At 42.3% G+C, this 12,055-nt stretch overlaps 1 protein-coding gene across 4 annotated transcripts in view; it reads left to right on the top strand.

Annotated features, from left to right (window-relative positions):
• Positions 1-12,055, top strand: part of CSMD1 (CUB and Sushi multiple domains 1) — a 1,932,406-nt gene that overhangs the window by 824,953 nt on the left and 1,095,398 nt on the right. The window contains exon 1 of one of the 4 annotated variants that reach the window (XM_065587777.1): positions 3,272-3,453. The exons of the other annotated variants lie outside the window; for them this stretch is intronic. The gene's annotated coding sequence lies outside the window, so the exon portion shown is untranslated. Of the gene's footprint in view, positions 1-3,271; positions 3,454-12,055 lie in introns of those variants that run through there. 4 annotated transcript variants of the gene reach the window in all.

The raw sequence follows: 12,055 nt of genomic DNA, 5'->3' as shown, positions 1-12,055 counted from the left end.
TGTTATCAACGAAATTAGCGTAGGGTTAAACTTAAATCGAAAACTATTCAATTGTGATTTATGAATACTAAATACAGTCTGTAGTGTGCAGCATGCAAGGAGATCACAGCACACAAGGTCTGCACAGCACTATAGTGACACAATTTCCTGTTATAATGAGCATGTGCCACTGAAGCTAGAGCCTAGGTGCCACCTGCAGGGCTGAAGCCCCAGCACCAGCTCACCTGCTCCTGTGGGGCTGAAGCCCCCAGCAGCAGAGTCCCTCCACCTGCAGGGCTGAAGCCCTGAGCACTGGCTTGCTGCCTTCTCTGGGGCTGAAGTCCCAAACAGCGTCTCTCCACCTCCTGCAGGGCTGAAACCCAGCCTCGCCACCTCCCCCCGGGGTTGAAGCCAAGACCACCAGCTCACCCTGAGCTTCAACTCACCTCGCCCCCCAGCGGGGGTGAAGCCCTGAGCCTTGATGCCCTGCTATCGGGCTGAAGCTGCAAGCGCCAACTCACCCCGCTGCAGGGTAAAGCTCTGAGCCTCAGTTCCCCTCCATGGGGCTGGAGCCACGAGCACCAGCTCGCCTCACTGTGGGGTGAAGCCCCGAGCCTTTGTGCCTCCCTGTGGGGCTCATGCCGCAAGCACCGGCTCTCGCCTCCCCTCCACCCCCCCCGAGGGATGAAGCCCTGAGCTCAGTGAGCTGCAGTTGACCCCTAAAGAGCCGCATGTGGCTCGTGAGCCGCGGTTTGGCCATGCCTGATCTATAATATGTCATATCTTGATAATGCTAAAGTAGCACATAATAAGATTTGAAATGTCTGGTCACTATCTTTACAGGGCAAAGGGGAAGACATATTTTTATGGTTGGGATATATTTCACACCCAACCTTGGAACTGCATCGACTCGGCAGGTGAAAAATTAATTTAGAGTATGCTGCTCTCTTGAGATGCTGCCCTCACCTTGACAAGCTCTTTTTTATAAATGGAAAGCCTGTTTTTCAATAAACAGCTGCTGTGATTACTGAATGAAAATAAAGCTTTCACTTGTCTGTCAAAACAGTTGGCAGATTGCAGAACTCCTTTTCTAGAAGAGAATTTCACAGGTTGGCATTCTCAGACACATGTGCAAAAGTGCTTTGTCCTGAAGGTTTTATGTGATGCAGAGTGGCCAAGCCATGCTGAGCCTTAGGGCCTGTATCAGTGCAGTGCATCTGCAGCCTCCCAAACCATACAAACTGTTAAAAGCCATAGATATTTGTTCGACAGGCTAACACATTCTGAAGACAGGACTGCACGAAAAGCCAGAAGAAACAAACTGGAGTCCAGAGGAGCTGCTTAGAAGTAGGTGAGCTCATTAAAATATGATCATCACTGTCAGTGCTCTGCAGCTGTTTATCATTGATCCCGTAGTGATGTATCCATGTCCAACTGGGTGGGGAGAAATACTAAAATCTATTTTTATTTAAAACCAAAAAACAAACTTGATTGCAAGGGAAAGGGCTGTTCAGTCTCAGCTCACTGTTCACTCTACTACGCTGATGGAACTGCTATCTCTGCTCTTTAAGAAGGGGTGGGTTGAGGTACTTATTTGATTCCCATCACAATGGTAATTTTAGAGGAGGAGAGTTAATCTTATTTCAATGAATTTACTATTCTCGTAAAATAGCTGTCAACCAGGATAGCTGTGGTCTTTTGGAACTCTTGCCTTCTTATGAGCCTGATTAACATTAATGAAAGTCCTTCCACTGACTACAGTGGGCACTGGATTGAGCCTTAAAAGTCTGTCCTACCTTAGGCACCAATGGATCTGTAATGCGTCTGACGAAGTGGGTATTCACCCGCGAAAGCTTATGCTCCAATATGTCTGTTAGTCTATAAGGTGCCACAGGACTCTTTGTTGCTCCCTAAGTTACTCTCTATTGCATGGGAAACTGAAGAGAAAATTCTGTTGTTTTTTAGATCCAGAGTTCAACCCTGGAAATGATGACCCTTCTAAGGGTGGTGTTATGAATGTAAGAGGAATGAATACACTCTCAGAGGCATAGGAGGAACTTCTTTGATGATTGCATTAGCGTCTCCTTTAGATGATATCCAGTAAATATTCATTTGAATTTAATAATGGAGGGATCACATTTAGTTTCATGTTGACAAAGTATAGCAATAAATTATAAACTTTTCTCCTGGTTTGGCATCAGCCTCACAGATGGCTTCATTGTTCAAATAGCCACAATAATAATTTGGCTGTCAAGATTATAGCAGCACTGAAGAGAATGGAAATGCCTTATGGTGCTCCATATGCTGTTTTGAGCTTGGGGTTAAGGCAGACAACCACCAAAGTGGATAGAATGTTTGATTACATAAAGAACTTTATGAAGAAATGTGTATCTTTTTTGCCAAATTAGTGTTACTATTGAAATATTGAAAAAAGACTATTAAGTGACTTCATGGATATAGAACTTAGTATTTATTTTATCAGATGAATTTTTAATACGAAAAGTAATTTTGTTAATTTGTTTTGTTACTTGGATTTAACATTATATTCCTATATGAACATCAGAAGGGATGCTGGGTACTTCAGTCTGAAATTACAATACTGTATTTAAATTGCTTTAGCATATATTTTAGACTGTATATATTCTGAATGCAAAGCTGAAATATCAGCTTATTTGAAGATTAAAATAGTGAAGATACACAATAGAAGATTTATCTGGTCACCTAGAAATAGTTGCAGTTGGTCACATAACTAATATGGTATTTGCTTCTCTTCTCTTATTGGATATGCACAGCTCATCAGCAAGTAGAAGGCTTGATGAAATCCTTTGGGTTGTGAATCTCTTTGGGAAAGGTTTTAGTTTAGGGGGAAAGGAAGATAAGGTAGAGTTGAGAATTTTAGAAAAATACTGATTTTTTTTCTTTTTTCTGGATCACACAGGGGCTTAATAAATGAATTGTTCCTAGAAAAAAATAAGCAAGAATAAGATGTATTGTTCAGTGTTTAAATGCATTAATCTCTCATAAAATATACTACTTTTGTATATATACTTGCAGGGCCGGCTCCAGGCACCAGCAGAGCAAGCACGTGTCTGGGGTGGCACATGCTAAGGGGGGGCATTCCGTCCATTCTTGGGGAGGCAGAGTCCGAGCAGCTTTTTTTTTTTTTTTTGCGCTTCGGGGCAGCAAAAATGGTAGAGTCGGCCCTGTATACTTGAGCATTTGTAACTCATGTGCCCAATAGGGAGATATCTCTTTAAGAGATCTAGTGGTAGGGTGAGCAGGAATGAGTTGGTCTGGGGCATTCTTGCTACGCAGATGCCCAATTAGCACTCCACACTCAGAAGTTTCTGGGATTAGGCTGTGGTAGTTTTGGGTATGCTCAGTGAGTTCCCTGTTGCTGGACTTAGACTCCAGGAGGGCAAGCAGTCATGTGAACTGTGTGGGTTTCGAGAAGGTGATTCCCAAGAACAGAAAGTGAGTTGTTTTCCCTAACTCTAAAACTTTTTGCTGCAGTTTTTAAATAATCTATATACTTAACTGAGTGGTTGGTTAATTGGATAGCTGATTAGCTAACCAAATGATTTCAGTAGAGGACAAGGAAGAGTCTGCATGGATTCCAGCTAAAAAATTCTATAAGTAAGTGGAGGGAAGATGTTGCTTTTGACTCAGCAGATTGTATAGATTTGGTGATCAAGACTCTACCTGAGATTCAGGTGAAGTCAACCTAAGTTTTTGGGAACACTGAGTTTCTTCTCACTGTGTTTTGTTGGGGACTGACATGTTTAAATCAAATTAGTTTTCTTTATTTATGTTTGTGTTTAACTGTGAAGATAATGTTATTAAATTCATTACTTCTGTTCTTTTGGATTGAATGTGGGGAGATTGACCCTGTGTACTCCTTGTTGAAAATCTGACTGAATTCTGGGTCTCCAGGTGCTTTTCTATGGGAGTTGGGGCTTTTTAGGCACTGTAAAAGGGCAAATGAAGTAAACTCTAGCCCACTCAAAGGTTACACATGCAAGTTGATGTTTTTTTTTTTTTTTTTGCAGTCATCCATGTGAGCAAAATGCAAGCACCCTACACATTCATGGAAAGTAAACTTAGGGCACAAACAGACCTCAAGTTAATTTATTTTTAAATTTGAGCATATATGTATAGAACATATCTTTTCCCCACCCCATGTCTTACTGTCACTCTCCAGTCATAGTTGCCTTTGTACTTAACCAGAATTCCAGTGTTTGGTTTCTTTGGAAATGCTTCTAGTGCACCTCATGTGAATGATGTCATAGATGATTAAGTCAGCCTCAGTCTCATCGTTCTCCTGGGAGAAGTTGCAGTTCCCATTCATCAAGAAGCTTAGATAAGTGCATCTGTTCACATGCTCCAGGGCTATGCTTTCAACTTTGTTACTTATTAGGGTGTGAAATGGAACATGCCTGTCATCAGTATTAGAATACACAACTTTCACATTTCAAAATGTTAGTTCTGTGTGAATGGCTTGCTTTCATAAGCATTGAAATAGTTTAAACTCAGTGTGACTATACCTGCTTAAAGAAAGTACGTTTATAAGTCTTGGCAGGATTGGAACTATTTCTGGATTCTTCTGAGGGATATACAGTATCTATAGTTGGTAGTGTGTACTGGTGGCTGGTTCTCAACTGCAATTAAAAATGCCCAGGTTTGCCATTGGTTCTGAAATTTTTATTCTGTATCTTACATAATTGATTTCTGCACAGACTCAATTTTAGTAGACTTTCATTCTGTTAGGTACATTCATATTTTCAAATGAGTGTCTGTCTTTCTCTCAAGCCCTTACACATGTACACAGCTGAGCAATCATAGTTAAGGCTACAATTTTGCCATGGATATTTTTCGTAAAAGTCAGGGACAGGTCACGGGCAATAAACTAAAAATCATGGAAGCCATGACCTGTCCTGACTTTTACTAAAAACATCCCTGACAAAATGGGGAGGGAGTAGGGTCCACCCCCCACCTGCCCTCTGCAGAGGCTGGGAGCTGCAGGGACCCCATTGCCCAGTGGCTGGGACGGGTCCCCCAGTCACTCTGTTGGGCTGGAGCTGGGGGATGGGGAGCTGTAGCGGGGGGGCATGCCCACATCCGCTGAGCAGCTCCAGGGTCCCTCTTCCGCTGGTGGCTCGGAGCTGCAGGGGTAGGGTTGCTGCTTGCAGCTGCTGAAGGGGAGGGGGGGGGAGGGTATGGGCTCACCTGTGGGAGGGTCCAGTGCTACCCATGGAGACTGGGCTGCTGTGGGGTCCCCAGCTGCCACCAACGTCATGCAGATTGCTGGAAGTTCCGTGACATAATCTTAGACTTAATCATAGTCAACAAAAAGTTTATCCTTAGTTGCTGTGAATTTTTTGGAAGGCAGTAGCTGTGTATATAAAGTAATGTGAGGGTATGTCTACATTGTAATCAGAGGTGTGACTGCAGCACATGTAGACATATCCAAGATAGCTTTGATCAGGGCCGGCTCCAGGGTTTTGACTGCCCCAAGCAGAAAAAAAAAAAAAAGCCGCGATCGCGATCTGCGGCGGCAATTCAGCGGGAGGTCCTTCGCTCCGAGCGGGAGTGAGGGACTGTCCGCCGAATAGCTGGACGTGTCGCCCCTCTCCGGAGCGGCCGCCCCAAGCACCTGCTTGCCAGGCTGGTGCCTGGAGCCGGCCCTGGCTTTGATGTAGTTAGCTAGAATAATGATAGCACTGAAGCTGCAGCAGCACAGACTGTACACAAGCCTGCCAGAGATATTTGGTATGTAATGGAGCAGATACCCTCTGCTGTGGTTTCCTTGTTATTATTCAAGCTAAGTAGATCAAAGCTATCTCAGGTATGTCTACATGTGCTGTAGCCATGCCTGATTGCAGAGTAGACAAACCTTGACTCTCTCAGAAGAGTCTCAGAATGCTTTTGATACTGAAAATCTACAAGTATAGTCCTTAGTATCTGCTTTTCCCTTTTCTCAGTCTAATGTCAGACTGGGAAAAAATCCTACATTTTTTACTACTTTTTTCAGGAACATTATTTTTATGCAGAATGCCAACAAAGTAGGAAGAGGAGACACAGTTTCCAGCAAGCGATATACATTTTTAAATGATCAAGAGTCAGACTAGCTGTAGATTCAAGCCTTTGTGCTTCTAGACTCCTATCCACAACTGGCAGCAGGATTTATAATACAGTACTCAGGCTTAGTGCATACGCACAGCCGTCAGACTGGAATGATTCATAGTTCAAGGATTTACACCATCACCCTTAATGGCTCTGGAAGAAGCTTTTATGGTTTATCATGTCAGAAATCCACTTTCTAAAAACTACATAAGTATGGATTTGCATGATGGGCCATAGCTGTTTTTTTCTAAAGACATCATCTTTTGTCAGGTAAATAATACATGTACCAAAATATGTACTTACATGATAGAGATCCCAGCAGCTTTGGAGGAACCATTGTACTCTTCTGGGATAATAATAGTTTGTTTGTTTATTTATTTATTTTTAAATACAACCCTAAATACACATGCACTTGATCCTTAAAATGCTGTTTCCATGATGCGCTGTAGTGACTCAAGTAACCATTAAATGTTATATCAGCTAGTATGTATATTTGCATAATATTTTAATTTTATAAAATTATACAATCTTAATTTTATAGATTTAAATGTAAAAAAGGGGAAAAGGTAATCTTTTTATTTGCCCACTGTAGTGGTCCCAGATCTTTTACAATTATTATAGTATTAGCTGAACTGAAATGAAATGAAGAAAGTGAAATCTAAGTGGGTTTATCCATGTTACTCAAGGAATTCATTATGCCTTTAAGGAAAACATAAACAAATTATTTGTATGGAGATTCTTCTTCTGAAATATTACAGCTAACAAGGTTTCAACACACATCTTCCCTTAGTTAGGGATGTTTGAAGTGGCTTGGGTCTCACAAGTGTGATTCATCTCTTAGTACAATCGGTATCCTTGTTGTTTAGACCAATGAGCCTTACAAACTCTCTGTTCATTTTTTTTTCTTTTTGTTTTTAATCTCCTGAATTTTTGGTGGCACCTGACAAATCTTTACATTCCTTGTGTTTGGATTTGATTTTAAAGTGGTTCTATCTTACATTTAAATGCCAGATTGCTGCATCTTAGAAGTTGAGCTACATTTCATTTCTTCCCCCTCATCCCACACACACATTTTTGTATATATTTTTCATCTACTCTACATTTAATTACTCCTCATCAACAGCCATACACAGTTTATTTGTTGTGGATGAAAAAATCAAATTTACCTCCTAGAGTGTTCAAGTGTATACAGATTTATTCAAACATTTATTTAATTGTGTGCCTTTCCCTTCAGCTGAATGCAAGACCATCTTTCCTTACTTTGGGAAAGGGAAGCACCAGTTTAAGTGTAGGTTGAGGCCTGCAGAACACATGTTCAGTGATGAACATTGTATAAATGCTTAAGTAGCTCAGAATCATGCCATGAATGGTATGTGTCTATTGGTGCTGCAAAATACATCTGTTTGACAGGGTTTTTGGAGAGGTCTAAGGGTGAGTGGCTGAGTGCCTGTTAACAATTACCTTCATTCTGCTGGGATTTATTGTATTATTAATGATGTGTGAGGTTATCTACAGTCTTGGATAGACATCTTTTTTATTTGAAAATTAAGTAAAGTTCTGAAAAAAATCAAATCTGAGCAGTCACAATCATCCATGCTTGGCTGTCCTCTCTGACTCTTCCCTCCCCTTGCATCCAAATCCAGGCCATGACCAAATGATGCCATTTTTTTCTTCCAATTATTTTAAAAAATCTCCCCCTTCCTTTCTCTCCGAACACCCAAATCGCTCATCCATGTCCGAATCGTGTAGTGCATCAAATAATACAGTCCTTTCTTCTTGGGTTCATCTTCTTCTTTTTTTTAAATCAACCTCATCCCTCTCCTCTGGTGCATCCAAAATGCATCTGCCAGGCATTTTCCTTAGCTGCCACTTTGACATGGTCATCAGTCTCTTTGGCTTGTTTCACAGGCTCTCCAGTGCTTTTCAAACTTCTTCTCCTTGTTTGACATTTTCTGCTTTCTGTAAGGTGATGGGGGTAAATTATATAAAATCACTATTACACTCCCCTTTTCTACATCTCAGAATAACAATTTGTCAAAGAGTTCTATCTCTTCAGGACTTTTCACTCTGAATTACAGAGATTTTTGTTTTCACTGCCAAAAATGGTACGTTTTTACTGTGGGATAACTAATGCATATTACCTATTCTACTGTAAAATCCTACCAGACACTGTAGTTTTATTTGAGGTAAACTAGATGAGGTCAACCATGGTCAGGGGGTATAATAACTACAGAGAGCTTGTCTACACTAGGTCTTTATAACTAGATAAAAATTCTGTGATTTTTGTCTCACTGTGTGTTTTATTTTTTACAAAGAAAAACAAACAAACTCCCTCCACCTGGTTTTAGCAGTGAAGACAACATTTCAGTGTAAATCATTCCAAAAAGAGACAGAATGGCAGAGCTGCGGTATTCAAAACATTGAATATAGTTGCTGGTAACAACTTCTAGTCACCTTCAAAGACAGAGTAGCACAGAATTGTTCAGTAAATAAATATTTATGTTTAGTACAGCAAAATATTGTAAGCAGTTTTAAAAAATATTCACAAGTAACTTAAGACAAAAGCTATTAGGTAGTCAGTCTACCAGTATATTCTTCCTATGCAGACTTTCACAAATCTTTCTGCTGCTAATTACCATACGGAGTCAAGGAGTGAATGTTTGGTTTTATAATATCTGTTTTATCATATAAGGTTTCAGCATAACTTTTACACACAATTTATTCTTTGCCCTCTAATAGTCTTTTCAGATATCTCAGTCTATAGCTTGGGAGACCAAACTCTGGCTTTTGAGCCTCTTGTGGCTCTTTTACCATTAAAGTGTGGCTTGCAGAGCCTCCCCACCCCCATTCTCCACCTACCAGACTGGGGGGTGGGAGCGTGGGACCTCTGCCTTGCAGCAGGGTGGTGCAGTAGGGGCTTCTTCCCAGCATGGTGTGGGGGGGGCGTTTCTCAGGGCTTCTGCCCTGCGGGAAGGAGTTTTGTGGGGCTTCAGCCCTGTGGGGTGCACCTGCCAGGGCTCGGGGCTTCAGCAGGAACACGGCTGAAGCCCCAACCCTTGGCTCCTGGCAGGTGTGTCCCAGCTCTTGAACTTCTGAAGACTGTCACATGTGGCTCGGAGGGCCAGTAAGTTTGGCCATCCCTTGTCTATAGTGTGGCCTAAAATCTGGTGTGTTAACTGGATTCTTCAGAGTTTGAAAGAAATTGCAGGAATCTCTCAGGCCACAAATCAGACACTTCTGTCCTGTGAGCAAACAAAAGCCTGGTTTCTCCTTTAGCTAGTAGCATTCATTGCTTTTGTTAGGAGATCATGACACACAGGTTCCCAGGCAAATGCTCCCCTGTCATTCACAAACAACTGTAACCTCAGACCTGAGAAACTTACACATCGTGTCTTACCGGATATTTATCCATATAGAGTAACCTGTAAGGTATCTACAGAAAGCTTGTAACTTGTCATGACTCATAATCATTGTGAGATGTATGTTCTGTTCACTCCCTCTGAAGCACCTGGCATTGACCACTGTCAGAAGTCAGGATACTGGGCTAGATGGACCATTAGTCTGATCCAGTATGAGTGTTCTTATGGGTAATATTTAAGGAATAATGTATTTATATTGAAAGTATGCTTTATGGATTTGGGGTAAAATTAGTCACCAGTGGATAATATGTCTGATTAAGTGCGGGAGCAGAGGACCTGGATTTTCTGTGAGTAGCCAGTGTCAGGGGCTGCATATCACAGGAGAGTGATTAAAAGGGATTCAGGAACTATTGTTAACCTGCATGTAAATACAGAGGCTGGCATAGCACCCTGGAAAGCACTTGAGGACTGAAAGGCTGGTAGGGTTAGGGAGCTAACACCCTGCCAGGCACAGGCAAGACTCTCTCACACTGCAGGCAGGAGGTAAATGTTGACTCACAGTCCTGGGTCACAGAGATGGCTTCCTCTCCTTGGCTTGTGTGGTCAAATAGAAGATCTTAACCTGTAACATTGTGGCTACAGTCTTGAGACATTAGCATGTACAAAAAACAATTCTGGCAACTTCTATCTTTTCTGCACAAAAGCAGCTGACTCTTATAAACATTTACAAATTTTCCCCTCACTGAACTCAGCTTCCGTCCTCTCTTTAACTCAAACAAAATCTCATTTTAAAGTGGTGAGCTAAAGTGATTTCCATAGGCTCTGTAGCCTGTGAGTGACAATTGCTCCCCTTCCAGCTCTCCCTGTTAGGTCCATGAAATACACCACAGTGAGCTCCACATTATTTTAACTGAGGGCTTTCCAGTTAGGAAGCTGAATAAAAGATGGAATAACCAAAGTGTTTCATGTTTTGAGACCCAGCCCAACAGCAAATACCTCTTGTGGTATTTTGTTGCTATTCTTCCACCATGTTCACCACAGCTATCATTAACTCCTATATTTATTTAAACCCTAGAGAGTAAAGGAGCTCACTATTGACACCTGGTGGTGAACAGGGAGAAGAATGGCCCAGAGCTGCTTGAGCACTCCACATGGACAGAGGCTCCATAGGGGAAGGAGATCTCTGCCACCATTTACTGGTGAGCAAGGAGAAACTGGTGAATGAGCCAGGTGTCATTTGCATTTCAGTTATGCAACCATTATGGGCATTTTGGTTAAAATTCTTATATCCTTGGGGGAAGCAGTTTTAGAAAGAAATCACTTGAGACACAGAGAGCTGTAGAAAAGCAGCCATTTATTGCCACACACTGAACTAACCAACAACCAGCCAAAACTGGCTGGGCTATCCCCTAATAATCTAACTCAGTTGCCATAGCAAGAACAAGATTCACTACGACAACCAAATACACAACATATTCCTCCCCCTTTAATGAGAACATCCCCTAAATAAAACAAACACTAAACTAGAGAAGGAGGGTAGACTGCCTCCATTCTCGACTAAACCCTGGGGATTATTTTGCCCCGTAACCGTAGGCTTGCCCAACCTAAAGATCCAGCCATTGAGGAGGCCTTCTGTCTCTAGGTGGATTACAGTGGACTTCTGGTGTAGGTGCACCTGAAAGTATCTTGGGCGCAGGCCTGACAATGGGTTCAGGGTTCATAGTGTGAAATGGTGAGGATGTGGTATCAGCTCATTCAGAGAAGGGGTGTATCTCCGCCGCAGGCAGTAATGGAGGTGGAAAGTCAGGAACAGGTGACTCTCGATTTGGTGTCTCGCCCAAAACGGTGAAGTCCAGTAACTCAACTGAAGATGTGTCCTGGGGACTTGTATGACCTGGCAACAGCTGATCTACATGTCACCGCCAGGTGAGATCCTTGGCAGTCCAGACAATGTAGAAAACAGGTCCTGTCTGAGTGATGACAGTGGCAGGGACCCATTTAGCTCCAGAAGCATAATTCCGAGCCAAAACCGTCTGTCCCGGACTAAAGGTTCGGTCTTTTGCTCTGGATGCATACTTCCCAGATCCTCTCCATAAACAGCAGCATGTTTCCTTAGTACAGCGGTCAGAATGGTTTCATCTTTAATCATTCGGTGCACTTCTGCCCAATTCAGCTGAATCTTCCTCAGCCAAGACCTACCCATTAAGGCTGGGTAATTCTTTCACCACAAACAATGGCAATTTAGCTGCCTGTCCATTGAGCTCCTCCTTAATATCAATAGTGCCCAACATGGGCACAGCTTCTCCCGTGTACATCTTCAGAACAGTTTTTGTTGCATTAAGCAGAAAATGCTGTAGCTTTTCTTTATACACAGTCTCTGAGACCAGCGAGATGGCTGCATCGGTGTCCAGCTCCATGCATATAGGTTTGCCGTCCAACAACGGGGTTACCAAGTATTCATGCGAGCCCACTGCCAAAGACAAAATGTGGAATGGCACTTCTTTTGACGAGGTATCACCTTGATCATCCTGGGTCTGTTCTAGGGTATGCAGATTTTCCTTTTTGGTCCGCCAGATCGCAGGCCTCTTTTTCTT

This window comes from Chrysemys picta, chromosome 3, assembly GCF_011386835.1.
Source record: "Chrysemys picta bellii isolate R12L10 chromosome 3, ASM1138683v2, whole genome shotgun sequence".
NCBI classification, from domain to species: Eukaryota; Metazoa; Chordata; order Testudines; family Emydidae; genus Chrysemys; species Chrysemys picta.
This window is presented reverse-complemented; position numbering and strand designations above follow the sequence as displayed.